The sequence below is a fragment of the Octopus sinensis genome, linkage group LG17 (assembly GCF_006345805.1).
Source record: "Octopus sinensis linkage group LG17, ASM634580v1, whole genome shotgun sequence".
NCBI lineage: Eukaryota > Metazoa > Mollusca > Cephalopoda > Octopoda > Octopodidae > Octopus > Octopus sinensis.
In genome coordinates this window covers 6,069,426-6,093,919 of record NC_043013.1, presented here as the reverse complement: position 1 = coordinate 6,093,919, position 24,494 = coordinate 6,069,426, and the positions used below count along the sequence as shown (strand labels likewise).

At 37.2% G+C, this 24,494-nt stretch overlaps 1 protein-coding gene across 2 annotated transcripts in view; it reads right to left on the bottom strand.

The window, feature by feature from the left end:
* Positions 1-24,494, bottom strand: part of LOC115220676 (rho GTPase-activating protein 24-like) — a 182,293-nt gene that overhangs the window by 114,478 nt on the left and 43,321 nt on the right. The window contains exon 2 of one of the 2 annotated variants that reach the window (XM_029790789.2): positions 15,342-15,515. The gene's annotated coding sequence lies outside the window, so the exon portion shown is untranslated. The remainder of the gene's footprint in view (positions 1-15,341; positions 15,516-24,494) is intronic. The other variant, XM_036510282.1, reaches the window with a different exon arrangement.

Sequence of the window (24,494 nt, the reverse complement as noted above, 5' to 3'; positions counted from 1 at the left end):
ACCATCAGCACCATCATCATCATCATTGTCACCATTGCCATTATCATTGTTACCATCACTACCATCATCATCATCATCATCATCATCATCAACAACAGCTCTTTTACTCCTTTTACTCTTTTATTTGTTTCAGTCATTTGACTGTGGCCATGCTGGAGCACCGCCTTTAATCGAGCAACTCGACCCCACGACTTATTCTTTTGTAAGCCCAGTACTTATCCTATCGGTCTCTTTTGCTGAACCGCTAAGTTATGGGGATGTAAACACACCAGCATCGGTTGTCAAGTGATGTTGGGGAGACAAACACAGACACACACACACACACACACGCACACACATACACACACACACACATATATACATATATAATACAGGCTTCTTCCAGTTTCCAGCTACCAAATCCACTCACAAGGCTTTGGTTGGCCCAAGGCTATAGTAGAAGACACTTGGCCAAGATGCCACGCAGTGGGACTGAACCCGGAACCATGTGGTTGGTAAGCAAGCTACTCACCACACACCCACTCCTACGCCTATTAATTTCCAGTCAGCTATTTAATTTCTAGTCAGTAGGCTAGGTTGGCCATCTTGTCAGAAACTATGGCAATATACGTCAACTTGATGAAACCGTTAATGCCTGATATTTCAATATTTAGCAACAAAGAACATCGTTTATAGTCGTCATCACCATTCTCATTAGGCATGATGGTGGTGGCAGCAGCAGGAGCAGCAGCGGTGGTGGTGGTGGTGGTGGTGGTGGTGGTGGTGATTAGTGGCGGCTTGATCAAAAGAGGAATACACAAAGAAAAAGATGACATACACAAGCTAAGAGTGCAAAAAAAAAATAATAATAATAATAATATTAATAAAAATCGGGAGCGTGGGAGGAAGGAAAAAAATGGTCGAGATGAAATTATTTCTTGAATGAGATGCAGACACAACCAAGTCACAGATGTTGTTGTTGTTGCTGTTGCTGTTTCGCCTCAGATCAGTCCAATGATCAAAGACATTCAAGCATGACCGCTTCATATGTTTTTTTCCGCCATAATATATCTTAAGCAACATGTCAATATATCCTTCCTACTTTAACCCTTCAGCATATCTGAGGTATATCCAGCCCAAATATTCTACCCATATATTATCTTCAAACCAGCCAGATCTGACTTCTCACACCTACTCCACAATGTCATTCTAAAAATAAGAAGCTTGCTTCCCAACCACAAGGTTTTGGGTTCAGTCCCACTGCATGGCACCTTGGGCAAGTGTCTTCTACTATAGCCTTGTGCCAACCAAAGCCCTTGTAAGTGGAAACTGAAAGAATCCCATCATATATATATATGTATGTATGTATGTATGTATGTATTTGTGTGCAGCCATCTGACTCGCCAGTCCTCAGTCAAACCGTCCAACCCATGCCAGCATGGAAAGTGGACGTTAAACGATGATGGTGCTGATGATGATGAGAATGAGATAAAAAAATCCAAGGCTGTGAATAGTTTTCAGATACAGCCTTGGACTTTTTTTAATCTCATTCTGTTAATTTTTATATATTTGCCTGCTTATATATGACCCACGTTGGACACCTCATTCATATCATTATCGAACCTGGAGCTTAACTATAGTCTGTCCATAGCATTTACTCAGCATTACCTAACACCTTTGGGTCTTCTTGACACCAATACCTCTCATACCCTATATATATTGCATTAAGTGAAGAAATGGTGAAGAGTAAAAATTCGGTAAAAAAATTATTATAAGCATTCACCATATACTGCCTATAGGAAAAAAAAATTTTCTGTAGTTAATACACAGTGAATGCTTATAAGCCTCAAGCTTATAATTATTATTTACAGAATATATATATATAGACAGGGTGCGGTAAATACTCTGTTGTATCTGGGGAGAGACATTCTCTTTTGGTGCCTTACAATTTAACACACACACCAGAAAAATTTCCCCTCATTTACTTATTTATTTTTCTAAAATTTTTGTTGCATCTTGCAACCTGTCTGTTATCCAAGCTGTGTACTTTTTGATTGTGTGTGCACATGTGTGTGGGCCAGTGTGTGTATGCGCATACACATGCATATATGTATTTATGCATGTATGTATGCAAGCATGTGTATGCTTTCTGTATGTGTGTTTGTGTGTGCGTATGTGTCATCTAAATTATGCAAAAATGAAAATAACATTGGCATCTCATTTTAACAGATATATTTACCAAAATTACATTAAAATATCTTGAAATAGTAAAGAGAAAATATATTCAATAACGTCGCCATTGGCTTCAACCACAGCCCCCAGACAACTTTGGAATCTCCTACAACCAACGATGGGTAAATTGTCACCATTTTACATTTTTTTATTTCACACATGCACATTTTTTGTTTTTCCTTTTCTTGACTACACAGTACAGTAGGGTCAGTTGGGCATCGCCTGTGAGAAAAACAGCACCAAGACACAATTCACTCTCTTTACTCTTTTTACTCTTTTACTTGTTTCAGTCAGTTGACTGCGGCCATGCTGGAGCACCGCCTTTTGTCGAGCAACTCGACCCCGGGACTTATTCTTTTGTAAGCCCAGTACTTATTCTATCGGTCTCTTTTGCCGAACCGCTAAGTAACGGGGACATAAACACACCAGCATCGGTTGTCAAGAAATGCTAGGGGAACAAACACAGACATGCAAACACACACACGCAAACACACACACGCAAACACACACACGCAAACACACACACGCATATTTATATACACATATACGATTGGCTTCTTTCAGTTTCCGTCTACCAAATCCACTCACAAGGCTTTGGTCGGCCCGGGGCTATAGTAGAAGACACTTGCCCAAGATGCTACACAGTGGGACTGAACCCAGAACCATGTGGTTGGTAAGCAAGCTACTTACCACACAGCCACTCCTGCGCCTCTGTTATCATTATTATTATTATTATTATTATTATTATTCAGGTCACTGCTTGGGGCATATGGCGTAGTGTTAAGAGCGCGAGCTATTAACCCCAAGATTCTGAGTTCGATTCCAGGCAGTGACCTGAATAATAATAAAAACATCAAAAAATACCTTAGGAATGAGAACCTAGGTTCGAAATTTCCCCAAGACACCTGATGAAGGCTGTAGGGTATATCAGCCAGAACGTTGTGTTAACAACAAACAAAATGAGGACAAATATCTGTCAAATGTAAATAATTTACATAATTCCTCATCTCTTAAATATAGAACTGTATAAAACTTCTTGTAACACCAAAGATGAACTGAAGGCAAGGATCATAACAACATTCACTAACTGTCCAGAAGAGTTGCAGGAGATTCCAAACTCTTCTGGAGGCCGTGGTTGAAGCTAACGGTGATTTTATTGAATAAATTTATTCTTTAGTATTTCAAGATATTTTTATGTAATTTTGATAAATATGTCTGTTAAAATGAGATGTCGGTGTTATTTTCATTTTTGCATAGTTTAGACAATTTATTCACTGCACCCTGTATATATGTGTGTGCGTGGGGGTGGGGTCTATAGTTGAAAAAAGATGAGAGATGTATACAAATCAAATTTTTATATATCAAAATGATGAAGGTGGAAATAGCACAGAATTAAGTCTAAGACATTTCAGTTTAAGAGGAAATTTAATAAAAGATTATATAAATAAAAATATTAATATTACCAGTTTTGATGTATTTCATCTTAACAAATATTCTTTTACTCTTTTACTTGTTTCAGTCATTTGACTGTGGCCATGCTGGAGAACCGTCTTTTAGCAAATCGACCCCAGGACTTATTCTTTGTAAGCCTAGTACTTATTCTATCAGTCGCTTTTGCCGAACCGCTAAGTTACGGGGACGTAAACACACCAGCATCGGTTGTCAAGCGATGTCGGGGGCGATAAATACAGACACACAAACATATATACACACACACACATATATATATATATATATATATATATATATATATATATATATATACATATACATATATATGACAGGCTTCTTTCAGTTTCCGTCTACCAAATCCACTCACAAGGCTCTGGTCGGCCTGAGGCTATAGTAGAAGACACTTGCCCAAGGTGCCATGCAGTGAGACTGAACCCGGAACCATGTGGTTCGTAAGCAAGCTACTTACCACACAGCCACTCCTATGCCTATTAGTAAAAATTTATAAAAATTTGAAAAATTTGAAGTAAAAACATATATATGAAGTGCTCTTTTTAGTTTTTGTCCACCAAATTTAATCCACTCACAAGGCTTTGATCAACTGAAAGCTATAGCAGAAGACACTTGCCCAAGGTGCCACACAGTGGGACTGAACCTGAAACAACGTAGCTGTGAATCAGGCTTCTTATCTACACAGCTATGCCTATGTTTAAGACACTGGAAAATTTGCATAAACACTTGACTCTCTTGAAAAAAATGTGTTATTCATAATGTTGTTATGCACAACTATGACAAAAACACAGGTTAAAGAATAGTTTTATACTTTTTTTCCCTGCCACATTTTAAACATTAAAACATTTTATTTTACCATTCTCTGTGAAAGGCACCAGCCATTCTTGTTACATCTTCAGTATACCACAAAGTCCAGATGGTTGAGAATCACTGATGCAGAGTCTTCCTTGTTCACTCAACCAAGTAACACATTATAATTAAGGGTGATTATAATGATTTCTTTGATGGGCATCCAAGCCCCAGATTTTGAAAGGATTAAAAATATCAGTAATGATAACAATTATTGTTAGGGTGATGAGCTGGCAAAATCTTTCAAGCATCACAAAAAAAAAATACCAGAGATATTTTTTTTCAGGTTCTCAACATTCTGAATTCAAATCTTGCTAAGGTCAGCTATGCTTTGCCTTTCAATTATGCTTTGCCTTTCAACCATGCTTTGCCTTTCAACTATGCTTTGCTTTTCCATTTAGGGTCAATAAACTAAAGTATCATTCAAGTACTGGGGCAAATGGCATCAACTTAACCCCTTCCTCACTCAAAATTGCTGGCTTTGTCCCAAAATCAGAAATGATTATTGCTGACAGAAACATTAGTATATTGGACAAAATGCTTAGCAACATTTCTTTTGGTTCTTTACATTTTGAGTTAAAATTCTGTTGAGGTCAACTCTGCCTTTCTTCTTTTTGGTGTCAGTAAAATAAGAACCAATCAAGCACTGGAGGTGATGCAATCACCTCTCTCTAAAATTGCTGGCTCTGTGCCAAAATTTGAAACCATTAGAAAAGGTGGAGAACTGGCAGAATTGTTAGTGTCTCAGACAAGTTGCTTAGCTGCATATATTTCAGCTTTACAAATCCTAAGTTCAAACACCACCAGGATTGACTTTGCCTTTCATCCTTTCAGGGTCAATAAGTACCAGTTGAGTACTGGGATTGATGTAATCAATGTAACCCCTGCACCCCATAAAAGTGCTGGCCTAGTGCAAAAATTTGAAATCATTGTGTGGCAAGTAGCTTGCTTACCAGCCGCATGGTTCCGGGTTCAGTCCCACTGCGTGGCACTTTGGGCAAATGTCCTCTACTATAACCTTGGGCCGACCAAAGCCTTGTGAGTGGATTTGGTAGACGGAAACTGAAAGAAGACCATCGTATGTATATGTGTCTGTGTTTGTCCCCAACATCGCTTGACAACCGATGCTGGTGTGTTTACATCCCCGTAATTTAGCAGTTCGACAAAAGAGACCAATAGAATAAGTACTAGGCTTACAAAGAATAAGTCCTGGGGTCAATTTGCTTGACTAAATGCAGTGCTCCGGCATGGCCGCAGTCAAATGACTGAAACAAGTAAAAGAATAAAAGAATTATTATTATTGTTGTTGTTATTATTAAGGCAGCAGGTTGGCGGAATCGTTAGCATTCCAAGCAAAGTGCTTAGCAGCATTTCATCCATTTTTATGCTCTGAGTTCAAATTCCGCTGAGTTTGACTTTGCCATCCATCCTTTCAAGGTCAATAAATTAAGTACCAGTGAGACACTGGGGTCAATGTAATGGACTAGTCCCCTCCTCCAAAATTTCAGGCCTTGTGCCTTTAGCAGAAAAAATTATCATTATTATTATTATTATTATATTATTATTATTATTAACAAGATAGTGGTTCAACTGGTTACATTAGTTTATCATCACCAGAGTGAGGAAAAGTAAAGTTGGCCTGGCAGGAAATGAACTTTGAATGTGAAGAACTAGAAGAAATACTTGATGCTGCTAACCCTTATTATTATTATATTATTATTATTAACAAGATAGTGGTTCAACTGGTTACATTAGTTTATCATCACCAGAGTGAGGAAAAGTAAAGTTGGCCTGGCAGGAAATGAACTTTGAATGTGAAGAACTAGAAGAAATACTTGATGCTGCTAACCCTTATTATTATTATTATTATCATCATAATTTAGATTTTGAGAAGGAATGTTTCTTACAGAAAAATAATGATAAAACATTTATTACAAGATATAACTGCTTACTAGCATAAGGCCAAAAATCGACAGAGAAGGAGTATAGTTGATCCGATTGACTCCATTTAATTACTGGTACTTATTGACCACCATTCTTACACATTCTCACACATCAAAAGGATCAAAGGCCAAGTCAACCAGGGAATAATTTTAACTCATAAAAGATACGTAATTAAACGTTGCAGGGTATGCTGCCTGGCAATCTATCAATTATGCCAATCAACTGTCCTTAATAGCAATAATTACAACCACCTCAAACATCACTACCATAACCACCACCACCACCACTACTACTACTACTACTATGACTACTGCTGCAGAATTGGTAGAGCTTCGACAATATGCACTGCTGTGTTTTGCTATACTGTGCTTTATGTCTTGTGTTGAAATCTGCACTCAAGTGGCATTCACGTTTTATTCTTCTAAGATTGACAAAATATATATCAGTCTGTTATTGAGGTGGTTTTAAAAATCTAGGGTCTAAACAATGACAACCATGCCGCCGCCGCCACCACCATCATCATCATCATCTTCATCTAATGTCCACTTTTCCATGCTTGTATGAGCCAGATGGAATTCGTTGAAGCAGCTCTTCTACGATTGGATGTCCTTCTTGTCACTAGCCCTCACCTGTTTCCAAGTAGCAAAGTAATAAAGTTATTACTATAACTGGACATGTTTCCTATAGGAAACTGGAAAAGGAACAACATTGCTTGTATGATGATGATGATGATGATGCTTATTCACAACCATCTTGTGATGTCTAGACAATGACACACACACACACACACACACACACACGTTTGCAATGAGCTTCTTTCAGTTTCTGTTTTACCAAAACAGCTCACAAGGCTTTGGCCAGTCCAGACTTATAGTAAAAGACACTTGCCCAAGGTGCCACACAGTAGAACTGAACTTGAAATCGCAACTCCGTGGGTGGGAAGCAAGCTTCTTCACAACACAGCCAGGCCTGTGTCTAAAGCCAGACTAATTACATAACTTGATGTTTATTCATATTTATTAATACTTACTGTAAAAGCACATGACCGAGTATTCAGGATGTTAGACTCACATTCACAAGGATGCAGGTTCAATTCTTGGAATGGGTGATGTACTGTGAGCTTGAACAAGGTGCTTCATTTCACAATGCTCCAGTCTACATAACTGAAAATGAGCTCCAAACTAGTGCTGGGGCAGCCCTTTATCCACCCAATTGTAACATTTTCAATGTTGAATTGTGGGGAAGGAGTGCCCCCACCCAAAAAATGTCTATATCTGCTCCTGTCTACATAATCTAAAAGGGTTAGGAGAACAAAATTAGCGCATGTAAAAGAATGAGGAAAAGCATGTTATTAGGTCATATTCACTTGTGCATAACAGCTGTGGTTTATTTTTTATCTATATTACTAAAAAAAACACGTGTGTGTGTGTGTGTGTGTGTGTGTGTGTGTTTGTGTGTGTGTGTTATATGAGTATCATGATTCAATCTTAACCTTCAACAACAATGTAAACTGCAGCTAATTTTTTGACATATTTTTTCAAAGAAATGCACATGTAAGGGTGTGTCTACAGTATTTCTTGGAAATCAAATGAAGTACTTTGATAATACCTTTTCTAGATTGCTGCTTAAATTTGTTGCTCTTTCTCTCCCACACGGTGTGTAGGAAGGGGGCATTGTCTTTTGTAGAAGTATTATGATATTCATTCATATTTGTTTCATAGACATTATATGACAATGTAATAATAATTTTGACTTTGTCATATCCCTGGGCAGGGTTGCAAAATGGGTGCTATGCTTTGCTAAAGGGCAGTCCATAACTATGCAAAGCATGGTTGTCACTCCTTGCAGTATTTTCAAAATACTTGCATACGCATTTAGCCACCCAGCCAGACACACAGTAAAGTCACGGGACTGCAGCATGGCAGATTGCAAAGAGGCAGCAGAAGAGCTCAACTGAACCAACGACACTTATTACACTGATGCTGATCAGCAGACTCCTACAAGGTCAAAGGCCAGGGTCACCAAGCTCTATCAGGAGAGTAACAGCAACACATCTGTAGGAGCAGCGTCCATGATTGCATAATTAATTAGCTAATGAAAGATTCATTATGACTCAAGCTTCTAATTCAAATTCATACCCTGATATGAAAAATGTTTGAATCAATAATTAAACTATTTACTGAGTGAAACACAAAATGGTGGACCACATGACGTCGGTGATCTTTATCTTTAACTTGTTTCAGTCATTAAGACTGCGGCCATGCTGGGGCAATGCCCTGAAGAAATTTAGTCTAATGAATCAACCCCAGTACTTAGGATTTTCAAAGCCTGGGAATTCTTCTATTGGTCTCTTTTGCTAAACTGCTAAGCTACAGCTACAGGGATAAAAACACACCAACACCAGTTTTCAAGTGGTGGTGGTGGTGGTGGGAACAAACACAGGCACACACACACATCGATATACTATATATATATATATATATATATATATATATATATTATATATATATATATATCATCTTGGTTAACAGCTGTCACCGTTTGTTTTTACTGTTTTGTTCTCACTGTCCTGTTTTTGTTACCACTTTAACCCTCCGCAAAAAATCCCAAATTTTATTTAATTTGCCTTGCGGGAAGGACTGTTTTAACGAAGTCACATCTTGTCCCTTACCTTCAAAATGCAGATTGGATAAAACAGGGGACAACTGATGAAGGGAATGTTCTTTATGTTACCTGTCCGGTTTCTCATTTTGTTGACATCTTTTTGATGTCCCATATCCATATATGCATGTATGCACCGTCCAACCCATGCTAGCATGGAAAACGGACGCTAAACAACGATGATGATGATGATGATGATATACATATATATGTAGGTATGTACATATATGTATGTATATATGCATACAGTTATATATATATATATATATATATATAATAATAATATTAGGGAATATATCCAATTTACAGGGAAAAAAAATCAGATTTAGGATTAAATCCAATTTTATAGTAAAATATTATAAATATTATTTGAGACAAAACCACTATTTTGCAAAACACCAAGGAAAGACTTAATCAATACATAAAATTTAATATTTATTAAATTTTATGTATTGATTAAGTCTTTCCTTGTTTGTTTTGCAAAATAGTGGTTTTGTCTCAAATAATATTTTATATATATATATATATATATTCAGTCTACTTTGCAGAGAGACCACTCTGCACCATGGCTGGTGTTAGAAAGGCCATCCAGCCATAAAAGAAACCTTGTCAAAGCACACACAGTAGCATAGGGTAGTTTTTCTACATGGCTGGCTCCTGTGAACTGTCCTATCCATGCATGCATGGAAAATGGATGTTAAATGACGATGATGATGATGATATATATAGAAAACAATCGGCTTCTTTCAGTTTCTTTCTGCCAAATCCACTAACAAGGCTATAGTAGAAGACTTGCCCATCGTGCCACACAGTGGGTCTGAACCCAGAACCATGTGGTTGGGAAGCAAACTCCTTACCAAGCCTGAACCTGGTCATGCGTTGGTGTATTCCTTGACATCTGCCCAGAAACATGAAACAACCACATGTACATGACATGTTCAGCTCTTTCGAAAGTACAAATACACACACACACACACACACACACACACACAAAGTGGATATGAGTGGCACAGCTGTCTTGGTGCCACCTATTTCACATTGCTGATCCACCTCTTATTTGACATCAGACATTTAAAGGAAAAATCCAAGGGAATAATTACAAGGTAACTAATTGTTACTTAAGTGTCCCTGGATTTAAATCTGATAAAGTATGTTGTATTTAGTAGAAAACAGGAAAACTAAACAAAGAGACAAATTCTCGAGATATTATTATATATATATACATATATATATACATATATATATATATATATATATACACTACCGTCAGAAATTAATTAGCACCCTTGATTTGCTCTTCACTCAAGGTATGTGCTGTCACCTAGTGGCCATATCTCGAACTATTGCTTTGTTGCGAGTTCACTGTTGCGCAGAACGATGACGTAACTTTGTTTGCAGAGCAGTTTGAGAGTCTACAGCCTTATGATGTTGACATAGCAGTGCAACAACAACTTGGAGTGCAGATGCAGACAAATCTTCCTTTGTTTAATAGATATAGGTAGCGCCTCGCAAGGACCGAAATCACACCATACTAAGTTTTCTCATCGCGTAAGACGTTTTGAACAGCTCATAGGTTAATTGATTTAACCTATTTAATGTAGAAATTTGAGAAGTGCTAATTAATTTCTGACGCAAGTGTATATATATATATATATGTATACTTGTGCTGGTGGCACATGAAAAACATTCAAGCAAGGTCGTTGCCAGTGCCGCTGGACTGGCAACTGTGCAGGTGGCACATAAAAAGCACCATTTGAGTATGGCCGTTGGCAGTACCGCCTGACTGGCCCTCGTGCCCACTACACTCTCGGAGTGGTTGGCGTTAAGACGGGCATCTAGCTGTAGAAATTCTGCCAGGTCAGACTGGAGTCTGGTGCAGCCATCTGGTTCGCCAGACCTCACTCAAATCATCCTACCCATGCTAGCATGGAAAGCGGATGTTAAACGACGATGATGATGATGATAATGATATGTATGTATATGTATATATTTGTATATGTGTATATGTATATATTAATGTGTATGTATATTTATGTTTGTCTCTCAAAATTAATACAGTTACAAAAGGATTAAACAGGAAAAACATTTTCAACAAAGTTTTTTGGCAAAAAATAAAATGCACAAATCTATCCTGGTTAAGAGGCCTATCCCTCAGAGAAGGCATGTTCTGACATGGAATAAATAAAAATTTATATAATACATTCCACTGGAAAAATTGCCTGGCAACGACTATTCAGCTAGTATATACTCTTTTCTCTTTTACTCTTTTACTTGTTTCAGTCATTTTGGTTGCGGCCATGCTGGAGCACCGCCTTTAGTCAAGCAAATCGACCCCGGGACTTATTCTTTGTAAGCCCAGTACTTATTTTATCGGTCTCTTTTGCCGAACCGCTAGGTGACGGGGACGTAAACACACCAGCATCGGTTGTCAAGCAATGCTATGGGGACAAACACAAACACACACACACACATATATATATATATATACATATATACGACAGGCTTCTTTCAGTTTCCGTCTACCAAATACACTCACAAGGCATTGGTCGGCCCAGGGCTATAGCAGAAGACACTTGCCCAAGATGCCACGCAGTGGGACTGAACCCGGAACCATGTGGTTGGTTAGCAAGCTACTTACCACACAGCCACTCCTGCGCCTATATTATATATATATGCTTATGTGTGTATGCATGTTTCTCTTTATGTATATGAGGAGAGTAAAAATGTTTATGTCAATCATTATTCAATTAATAAATCGTAATATCTCCCTCTTGCCTTCTCTTTCTCTCCTTCTATATGTTGTCTTTTATTCTTATATGCATTTCAATCGTTTGTGGCTATGCTGGAGCACCACCTTAAAGGGTTTTAATCAAAGAAACCGACCCCCAGGACTCATTCTTTGTAAGCCTAGTACTTATTCTATTGAACTCTTTCACCAAACTGCTAAGTTTCGGGGATGTGAACACACTACTATTGGATGTCAAGCGATGGTGGGGGTGGAACAAACACAGATACAAAGGTACACACACATAAATATATACATATATATATATGAAGGGCTTCTTTCAGTTTCCATCTACCAAATCCACTCATAAGGTTTTGATCGGCCCAAGGCTGTGGTAGAAGATACTTGCCCAAGGTGCCACGCAGTGGGACTGAACCTGAGCCATGTAGTTGCTAAGCAAGATTCTTATCACACATGTGTGCATGTGTGTGTGTATTTGCCTCCAGTGCCAAACACCACTGTTACCAAAATAGGTTGAATGTCTACTCAGCCATGCAAAACTTATCAGCATCCAAAGAGATGTGCCCAAACCATCACATTCCAACACAAAAATCTAGCTGACCCTAGAAACACAAGGTTAATAACACTGTCTAACGTGGCTTTTGTCCTTGGGTAACAACTATTTTTCCTATTTGCTGACCCCTAGAAAGTATGAAAAATGACTAATATTTCCTTCAAACTTTGCTATATTTATTCAAATCCCAAAGAATCCCACTCAACACAAGGCTTATGATACTCTCCCACTACTCTTGCTCATGATCTGAGATGCACATATTGTCAGCCACTAAGGGACATGCTCAAGTGGTTAAGGCCAAGCAACTGACAAGCAATTCTGTGGAATTGAACAGAATATTTGCTATAATGATAGTTCTGCTTCAGCTGGCAGAATCATTAGCGCGCTGTCTTTATGTTCTGAGTTCAAATCCCGAGGTCAACTTTGCCTTTCATTCTTTCAGGGTTGATAAACTAAGTACCAGTTGCATACTGAGGTCAATCTAATTGACTGGCCACCCCCTCCTCCCCCAAAATTTCGGGCCTTGTGCCTAGTGTAGAAGAGAAAAGGATATTTCTGCTTCAGCAACTCAATGCTGGATCTGTCTGAAATCTAATGGAAAACAGGTCAGTTTCAGAACAATGGTGTTCAGATCTCAAAAGCAAAGTTTGAAGGGAATAGTATTGATTTCCTCTCATTTCTATAATAGAAGCAAATAGGAAATAACACTTATTGACCAATGGCAAAAAAAATTAGAATTTTGCTAAACTGTAATGGAAGATGTCCATAACACACTTGGATTCTGATTTGAACTCCTGTCACTTTGGTCAATAAAGAAAATGAGTTGGGTGCACTCAAGACTGTATCAATTTCTAAAACTATGAGTGATTCCATCTCATTTTTTAAACTTTCCTTGTTTGTTGCTCTCTCTCGCTCTCTCTCTCTCTAATCATTTGATTTAAAAAGAAGACTAATTACTTGGATACGATTAATTGAATTTGTTATTTGCCGTTTCATTATGCCATGCAGAAGATATACAATTATCAGAAACAACAAGCTTATTCCTGAGAAAGGAACTATTAGAAAATTATAAATACCAAATGTGGAAACGATACGTGTTGAGTCATTTAGCTATGATACTTTTCAGAGAAAATTAACACAAATGAACGAGGAAGAAAAACAATTTTAAAATACTTTCTGTCTTCATATGTAATAGACAAATCATGTAATAGATAAAATAATGACTAAACTGCTTTATTTGGTCATTAATTCTTTTAACATCCGTTTTTTCCATGTTTGCATGGTTTGGATATCATTTCAAGTGTTGTTTTACAACTGGATGATTTGCCTAATGCTAACCCTTACCGATTTTCCATGTAAGAAATCACATATTCCATGCAGCTTCAATGGCACAAAGTGATTGGATGATTTCTTGACAGGAGCAACAGACAACACTACCCCCCCACCACACACACACACACACCTACCTGAATATGGTAGTCTTTTGTAGTCTGAGAAAGACAGTTCTACAATCTCTTACAGAGGAACCTACACAAATGATTTGCTTACAGTGATCAAATGTTTGTGCTGTACATCAGCTTGGTCCCTCTATCGAATTGTGCACCTCGCCAAAACAGGTGCACAATGTACCATGTGTCAGGTGTTGAAGTGATCACAGAGCAATGTGAGATGAAGTATTTTGCTAAAGAATACAATGCACCCACCTGATCTAGGAATTGAAACCACGATCTTGTACTTGTGAGTGCAAAAATACAAACACACATATGTAAAATACTATTCTGAATTAATACTAATAATAACAAATATGTATATATATATTACAATCTTTATTTTCTCTCCTTGTTTCTTTCTGTGTTCCTTTCTGTGGAAGAGCCTAGGCTCGAAACGTTAAAGACTTTTTCACTTCCCAAGAGTTATACTAATACATCCGTTTGTTGTCTATACCACCTATCCTCGTCTTTTGTTGGTTTTTTTTGTGAATTCTTCCCCTATATATATATATATTATATATATATATATATATATATATATATTATATATATATATATAAAGCTGTAAGGATACCAAAGTGTGTCAGTCTGATTCTACTCTGCCAAACAACACACACACACACACTGGTCTTAATTTAACAGCAAGACTAATCACTTGGAGCATGACCAATTCTTGCAACATCTTGGTAGGGAAAGATGAGTGAACCCTAACAAGCTATAAAGATAGCAAAAACTTTATCAGTTCGGTTCTAATCCCAAGCTGTCAAACAGCAGCCTTACCCCATCCTCACCAGTCCTAATTTCACAATGAGACTAATTACAGAGAGAGAAATAAAACTTCATATATTTATTTACTCATATAACACAGACCGCAAAAGCAATTAGATAAACCCCATGTATACAGAAATGTATAGAGAGTAGAACATGTTATAAACTTAACTGATTGTCATGTTAAAGGCCACCAACTGAGTTTTATGTGCCTTTAGCAGGTACACAATGTTGCAAGCAGTGGAACCAGATCCTTGGTCAGGGGATAACTTTTAAATTTCCACTCGTCTCGGAAGCCCTTAAAAGAATCACGAGTGCTACTCTCCTGTCCCTGACCTCAGTGATCCTGCCTTCTCTCCCACACATCAGAGACCCTGCAAAAGTCATAGGCACTATCTCTTCTTCCCCACTTCAGCAACCCTACAAAGATCATTGGATACTGATTCCTCTACCCAACAAAAGTCACAGGTGCTGCCTACTATCCCCACATCAGAGATCCTGCAAGGATCATAGGTGCTGCCTCCTCTCCAACCACATCAGAGACCCTGAAAAAGTCATGAGCACAGCCCTTTTTCTCCTGACCAAATAAAAAGAAAAAAAAAACACCTCTCCTGAAAAATTACATAAATGCAGAAACAATAGTAAATATCTTTACCTGGTAGGGGCTAAAAAACCAATGGAGTAATGTTGATCCCGGGAAGAACTGATTTGCCAAGGTTCACACTGCCAAAGCTGGTAACAACTGAGTCCTGTTACGTAGAAACATTAGTTTGTGTCTGTTGTAAGTATGAAGCACCATCTTATAGGTATGTAAGCCACATAGGAATATCTGAAATAACACACAGAAGGAAAAAATCTGTAATGAATATAAAACAGAAGTTACAGCTACTACTACTACTACTCTTTCTTCCAACCCTTCATCTCCCACTCCACCCCCCCATCATCATCATCATCATCATCATCCTCATCCTTTCTGTCATTCCTTTAATATGAAACTTCACTAGGGCGGTACACTTTACAAAGGGTAAAAAATAAATTTTTATCTATTTGAAAGTGTGTAACAAAATAATTACTTTTTTTTTAATGAAATATTCTCTGCCTCAAGTGATAAATTCTTCCACAAAAATAAATAAATAAATAACTGAGTAATTGCAAAAATTTGTTCCAGTCACTGAAGCAACAACAACTAAATATACTTTAAAACATTATATTTTAATCCAACTTATCTTCTGAAATTTTTTGAATATGACTTTTTAACAGTTGTTTAGCTAACAGTACAAATTGCTATCCACTTTGAATTCTTGATGTGAACACTTTACAACTACTAAATGCCCTTCCGGTCAAAAACCTTGTTTTAATTTTCTATGAGTGTCTGCCTTTCTATTGACTGCCTTCTCTAACCATCTTATTCAAAATTTTCTTTGGGCAATCCTCTCTTCCAGCAGCGATTGATATAACAACCAACTCAAACTTTTCTTAGTTTGACCTAATTACTGAAACCCGAGTCTTGCTTGTTACATCCGTCTGAACCAGCAACCATTTACATTTAGATCTCATTTTATGAAATTCAACCCAATAACCACAATTGAAAATTTTTCTTGACCAGGAACTATTCTGATCATTTTTGTAAGCACAAAGTTAATTTTCTAAAACTTGGTATGGTAGTGACATCAAACCTTTAGCTCTTTGTCTACTATTCACGATGCAGACTGAACACCGCCTGCTTGTGCTCACCTTCTTATTTATTTATTGTCCACAGGGGGCTAAACATAAAAGGGACAAGCAGATTAAGTCGATTATATCGACCCCAGTGCGTAATGGGTACTTATTTAATTGACCCTGAAAGGATGAAAGGAAAAGTAGACCTCGGCGGAATTTGAACTCAGAACATAGCAGCAGACAAAATACTGTGAAGCATTTCGCCTGGCATGCTAATGTTTCTTATTTCTTTATTGCCCACTGGGGGCTAAACATAGAAGGGACAAACAAGGACAGACAAACAGATTAAGTCGATTATATCAACCCCAGTGCGTAACTGGTACTTATTTAATCGACCCCAAATGGATGAAAGGCAAAGTCAACCTCGGCGGAATTTGAACTCAGAACATAGTGGCAGATGAAATACCTATTTCTTTACTATCCACAAGGGGCTAAACAAGGACAAACAGATTAAGTCCATTACATCAACCCCAGTGCGTAATTGGTACTTAATTTATCAACCCCGAAAGGATGAAAGGCAAAGTCGACCTTGGCGGAATTTGAACTCAGAACGTAGCAGCAGATGAAGTACCGCTAAGCATTTCACCTGGCATGCTAATGTTATTTTTCTGGGTTTTTTACTCAATTTTTGAGAATGGTCGGGTTCATTTTTAGCATTCTCGTTTGTGAGAGCATTTGAGTTTATTTCAGATATTCTCATTTTAAAAATCATCTGGCTAATCTTTGAGAGGATGTTGGTGTTGCCTTGGCAGAGGTTTGTGCTCTCTGAGTGCTCTTGTTATTATAAGTACTATTATTATCTCTATAGAACAGCTGATGTAAACGTTGGTTCCTTGATTGGCTGGTTGATTTCTTCAGTCATACTTTATATCATATATAGAAAGGGAGAAAATAAAAGAGAATTACAGTGAAAGTTAACACAAGACGTGCAGAATGAGTGTACATACTAGGCTTGGTGGCAGGCAATGGGTAAAAGAATGCTACACATAAACATACTCAGTGAGAAAGAAAGATTCCTAGAAGAGGGAGTAAATGACAATGTAGTCATGCCAAACCACTAAGTTACAGGGACATGAACATAACACCGGTTGTCAAGTGGTAATGGGGAGCAAACATAGATGCAAAGACCACACACACACACACACAATGGGTTTCTTTCAGTTTCTATCTATCGAATCCACCCACAAGGCTTTGGTTGGCCTGAGGCTATAGTAGAGGTCATTTGCCTAAGGTGCCACATGATGGGGCTGAACCCGGAACCATGTGGCCAGGAAGCAAGTTTCTTACCATACAGCCATGCCTGTGCCTATTTCAAAAATTAATACTCATTTCGTCATTTTGCATAAGCATCAAGAAATTTTATTAGTAAATTATAATTATTGCATGTAAACCATATTTCCTGATATTACCCATGACACCAAAAGTATACTTCCAAAGTTGCCCATCATACAACGGATGGCACTCTAGTAAAATAAATAATAATTATGATGAAAACGTCTTTATGGAGACTTCCTCGAAGCCATAACATGCACAGAGTGAAATACATTGAAACTTGATAGGATAGTTACTGAGAAAATTTTGAGAATTTATTGAATCTTATAAATAAATTAAACTGAATTTTACTGGATCCTGTTAATCAGAAAATGGGGGGTGAAATAAATATCTGTTTCTCTCTACATTTATAAACACATTTATAACAATACGAAAGTTTATATATATACTAGCAGTATCGCCCGGCGTTGCTCGGGTTTGTAAGGGAAATAACTATATAAGCATTTTTAGAGATGTAAAGTATAATAGCCATCTCAATATGGCTAACCACAAAGGGGGGGATGTTACTGTAACTTTTTACGTTCTGAGATTTAATAATAATTTTTTAGAGAGTTACTTCCCTTATATATGCCAAAAATGCATTAAAAAATGGGAAAATTGATGGTAAATTTTTTTTAAATCGTAGACTCATCGTAGACGCACGCTAATACCCAGAAGGGCTCGATATGAATCACGACTATAAGATACCCGGTTTTGGTTAAACTGCACCGCAAAATGTGGGAGTAGTTAGGAATCTAAATCGTAGGGGACAGACAGCACACAACCTCTCTTTTATATATAAAGATATATATATATACATACGAGGGTGAGTCAAAAAGTAATGCCATTTTGTTTAGGACAAGTATAATTACCAACAGAGGAACATGCATCATACATAAAAATGAAGCTGGTCCTCTGAGGATCACATCCCTACTTCTCAACATAGTCACTGTTTCTCTCAATAGCAATGTTCCACCTTCGAATGAGAGCATGTATCCCTGCCCTTTAAAATTCTGTTGACTGTTCTTTGAGCCACTTCTTCACTACAGTTTTCACTTCCTCGTCACTGAAATAATTTAGCATCTTCAGGCTGTCATCTCTTCGGCCTCATGAAAGAGGGTTTGAGAGGCAAACTTGCACTAAGAATAAGGACAAGGTAAAACTACTACCTCGTTTTATAGCAAGTTGATGCAGGTAATTTATCTCATCCCCTTCTGACTTTTGGTTCATGCAACTCAAAAACCGCATTGTTTATGGGATGACCCATATATATATATATATGTATCCATATATATATAAAACACAGGATGTGTGTCTGACTGTGTGTTTGTTAACTTGTTAAAACTCAAGATCCATCCAACCGATTTTAATGAAATTTTACACATGGAGTGTCATGGGCCAAATAATTTTCAATTTTTTGCCTAATGCGGACCCAGGGGCAGATAAACTGCATTTTTTAAGCATTTTTGGAATATTGAGGCCTGTAACATGAAGAGTATCCAGTCGCTTTCCTCCTAATCTGCAACAAACTTTAATCAGGCTCCTCGAATTGCTGTTGACTAAAAAAATTTCTGACGCCGACTATGGGACCCCAAAATGCAAATTAATCAGATTTGAGTATACTGACTGGGTTTTATCTTCGTTTTAGGCCATTTTCTGATGATAAAATATTGACACTACTTAAGCATTATAAGTAGCGTATAATATTTCATGAAAACCTTTTTGTCCAGTTTGGCAGAGGAAATGAGAAGAACATTAAAATCTTTGTTGGCGCCCTGTTGATGCTTCATGTTACCATCTCGTGCACCACAGGGCCGTGTGTGTGTGCAGCTGGGTAAAGGCACAACAAACCCATTAGTCTATTCTCCAGAAGTGCCCTGTTTATGTATCATGTTTCCAATCCTGCGCAACACAGCATGGCCAGGCAGCATGTCTGCTTTCTGCTTTCTATGTCATCCATGTCTGAACTATATTAGTTGTTGTGTTGCTTGAGTAAATATTAAAATCAAAGGTCTTCTCACCGTAAACATCTCATTTTTTTGTAAAGCATATTATATCAAGGAGTATATTATCCAAAATGTATCTCTCCTTTATAGGCATGACTGTGTGATCGAGAAGCTGGCTTTCCAGCCATGTCGTCTTGGGTTCAGTCCCACTGTGTGACACATTGGGCAATTCTCTTTCATTACAGTTTCATGCCAACCAAAGCTTTGTGTATTATATAATTGCCATGACTGTATTGATACATACAACTCACTTATTATTGTCATACAATAAACAAACAGAAGTTCATGCATGAAATTAATCTTTTTTCTACTTCAATTATTACATATTTTTTTCTTATAAATACACACATATAGGAGGAGTAAATTTATATATATATTATAACACTTTGAATGTGGCTCCCGAGAAAGAGTAAAAGTAATTACCCGATCAACATTGGGTATTACTGCTAGTATATATATATGTGTGTATATATATTTTTACATATATATTTGTGTGAGGCTATATATTCTTTTATTCTTTTACATGTTTCAGTCATTTGATTGCGATCATGCTGGAGCACCATCCTTAATTATACCAAGATATTTATATAGCAGTAATTTGAATTTTCAAAAGCATTCTGGTGTTTTTCCCCTTCCATCTTTTTTTTTTTTAATTTGTTCATTAATTTTAATTTTATTTTTTGTTTTGTTTTTACTAATACTAATTTACTTCACTGCAGTTTTACTTCATCATCATCATATGTTATTTTTGCATTATTATACTTTGTAGTTCTGGTGACTGTTTTAGTTGCTAATGAGGCCAGACTATCCTGTTTGTTGCAAAGAGCTCCCTCGGCCCATGCTAGCTGTCAACACAATTTAGGAAGTAAGATTCAAATGACAAGGTTTTTATTAACTACTTGCTGATTGGTTCATTTTGATTGAGCTTTTATCTGATTGGCTGTAATAATAACTAGCCACTTCATAAGTCTACCAGTTTCCTTTCTAATGTCAAAAGAAAATGTAAAACCGAATAAATAAGATTAAAAAATATCATTAAATATGAATAAATCTGTATGTATGCATGCTTATGAATGAGTGTATATGGGTGTGAGCAAAAGAAAGGGATATGGAGAGAAGATGGAATTATAGAGAACAAATATATTTCTACTTAAAGCACTTCTTAAAAGTAACTGGCATACAATCAACTATATACATACATGCATGTGTGTTTGTTTATCCATACAAGTACAAACAAGCATGTATTACATTTAGACATTATACATACACACACAAATTCATATATATATATATATATATACACACATATATACATATATATATACACATATATATACATACATATATATATATGCATACACACACATATATATATATATATACACATATATATACATACATATATATATATGCATACACACACATATATGTACATACATATATATGCATACACACACATATATATACATACATATATATGCATACACACACATATATACATACATACATATATTTATATATATATATATATATAATATATATACACATACATATACATACATACATATATACATATATATATATATATTATATATACACATATATACATACATATATATATAATACATATATATATAATACATACATATACATACCTACATATATATACATATATATATATATACACACATACATACATATATATACATATATATACATATATATATATACATACATACATACATATATATATACATACATATATATATACATATATATACATACACACACACACACACACATACATACATACATACGTACATACATACATATATACATACATATGTCTTGGCTGAAAATACGAATCCCAGAAGATACTCAGATAAGAAGTTTTGTCTTTTCAACCCCGTCATCTACTCCTCTATTTCTGAGCAGATCATAAGCCCCTTATTAGTTCCTTTCCATTATTCGGTCTATTTCAGTACCATGTCATCATGTAAATATAGTTCTATATAAGTTCTAAGAACGGAGAGAGAGAAAATGTGTAGGGATTAATGTTTCATCACCATGAGGTAACCTTAATTTTAATCTGCCATGAAAAAAATCTTACTTTTCTTGGAGACATTTGCATGTTGGAAGACATCTGTTTGCAGAAAACCTGCCAAAATGAATTCTGTCTGACCCACAGACACATAAAAAAGTGGACATTAAAGTGATGGCAATGATATGATAAGACAGCAGTAAAATTTTGACAAAGATCAACTAACTTGTAGCTTTGTTGATGTAAAGGAGGTACCTGAGATAGTCCTGCATTCTGAAGATTTGGACTATGAGAAAGCTAGGCGTGGAAGAAAGGCTTGTGAGAGAAGTTGATGACATGTGCAAGACGACTATACGCAAATTAGGTGAGGACAGCCAATGCATGAAATGAAGCACAAGTGGCTTCTCATTATGATTCTGTGATCTGTTTCCTCCTATTTCCCAACCTGAGTGTGAGTGAAGTGCTGCTTAAAAGAAATCTGAAACTTCTAAAGTAGATATGGATAAAATGGGTTTTTTTTTTTTTGATGACTTCAGTTAAAATAAAGGTAGTGTTTTGTGGTTTTAAAGTACAGAAACATCCATGTTTGTGGAGAGATTTTTTTTTTATATTCTATCTTGTTTCAGTCATTGGACTACGGTCATACTGGGGCACCACTTTGAAAGAGTCTTTTTAGTTAAAAAGATTGAACCACCACCACCACCATTACATAATTTGTAAGTCTAGTATTTCTTCTATCAGTCACTTTTGCTGAACCACTAAGTTACAGGGACATAAACAAGCCGACATTTGTCAAGTAGTGGTAATTGGAACAAATGCCCATGTGCACAGACACACACACACACAATAGAATTCCACAGTTTCCTTCTACCAAATTCATTGGCAAGACATTAGTTGTCCCAGGGGCTGTCAGAGAAGACACTTGCCCAAGGTGTCACACAGTGGAACTGACCACCAAAAACCATATGGTTGCAAAGTGAGTTTCTTAACTACACAGCCATGCCTGCACTTATAGATACAAAGAAACTCAGTTCAAAGTTCTGAGAGCAACTGGCATTGAGAAAACAGGAAATGACGTAAGACTGGCACCACAATTCCATCACTTACCAATTAGACCCTTGTCCTTGACAAATGCAGTGCAAACTAGTGACTTGGTCAGCAGTCAACAATTGATGACAAGGTGAGCTGCTACAGATCACACTGTACCAAAGAGTGTATGCATGCGACCGGAAACCACATGTGAACATGTATTCTCACTGAAACTCTGAACATGAATTCCTACCCTGCAACAGCAAAGGACGACTACAGCTACAGCATCCAAGCTATCCGACATGCTTGCTCTCCCGGGGATCACTTATCAAATTTGCAAGCTGGACTTCTGGGCCACAGGCAGAAACATTACTATGTCTACTGACAGCCTTGACTACAGCTGACCATCAGGTGTACAAGGTGGTATCAAAAAGTTCCTGGACTAGTTCTGTAGTGAGCCAACAGATGGCAGCACACTGCCCCATGCTTAGTGAGAGCTAGCAGTGACCTTCATGAGGCAGTGTGCTAAGTGACATTGTTGTGTTTACTTTGTAAGCTGTGAAATTTGTGTTTTTGTGATCACGTGTATGCTGTAGTCTGTGATTCTCATCATGGACAGGAACGAAGAGCCAAATTGAAATTTTGTATCGAACTTTGGAAGTCTACTGCAGAGACATTAAGCAGGCTTCAGCAAGCTAACTGCAACAAGGGTAATATGCAATGTCTCAAGCACTTCAAAAGCACAAGAATGTCACTGGGAGACAATGGAGCAACCTGGAAAACCTACCACAAGCATCACACCAAGAAATGTGGAGACAATTCATCAGTTTGTGCATGAAGATCGTCAGAGAACAATTAACAACAATGCTGATGGCTTGGTCTGTCATATAGGTCCATGCAGGCAATCCTAACGTCTGGATTCTACACAAAATCAATGCATTCTGTCATCGAGCTCTCTCCACACATGAGTTTCTTGCTGAGAACAACATGGTAACATTTCCACACCTGCCCTATTCACCAGATTTAGCACCTGCAGACTTCCATCTATTCACCAAGGTGAAAATACAGCTCAAAAGTCACTGTTTTAACACCGTTGCTGAGATTCAGAGCCAATTTCAGAAGGTCCTCAACTTGCTTACAGAAAACAACTTCCAGGCTGGATTCCAAATGTGGCAGGAATGCTGGGACCAGTGTATTGCTGTGCAGATGCTGGGGCCAGTGTATTGCTGTGCAGATGCTGGGGCCAGTGTATTGCTGTGCAGATGCTGGGGCCAGTGTATTTCGAAGCAGATGCTGGAAAAACTTGGGTAAATAAGTTATTTTTTATTAAATTTAACTTGTCCATGAATTTTTTGATATCACCTCATAGTCATCATTCATGAGGGATGTGGGGAACTTGCTGTTCGGAGATGGATCAGCTTACTCTAGATGAACACCACTGCAAGTACAAGTAAACTAGTGTCACCGCACTGACACAAGAGCATTTGACTATGTCACACTTGTTACTCTCCTGGCAACACTATTCATCAGTAAGCTCCCTCTGTCTCTTGAATCAGTATTCTCCTATCAGTTAACACTAATGAGGCTTGGCTTTGTTTTTTTGTTGCTTTTTTTTCTTTCTTTTTGTCCTCCTCCACTTCCTCATGCTCTTCCCCCTCAACATCAACTCATGTGCTACACCACCTCTAACAATACCAGTTCC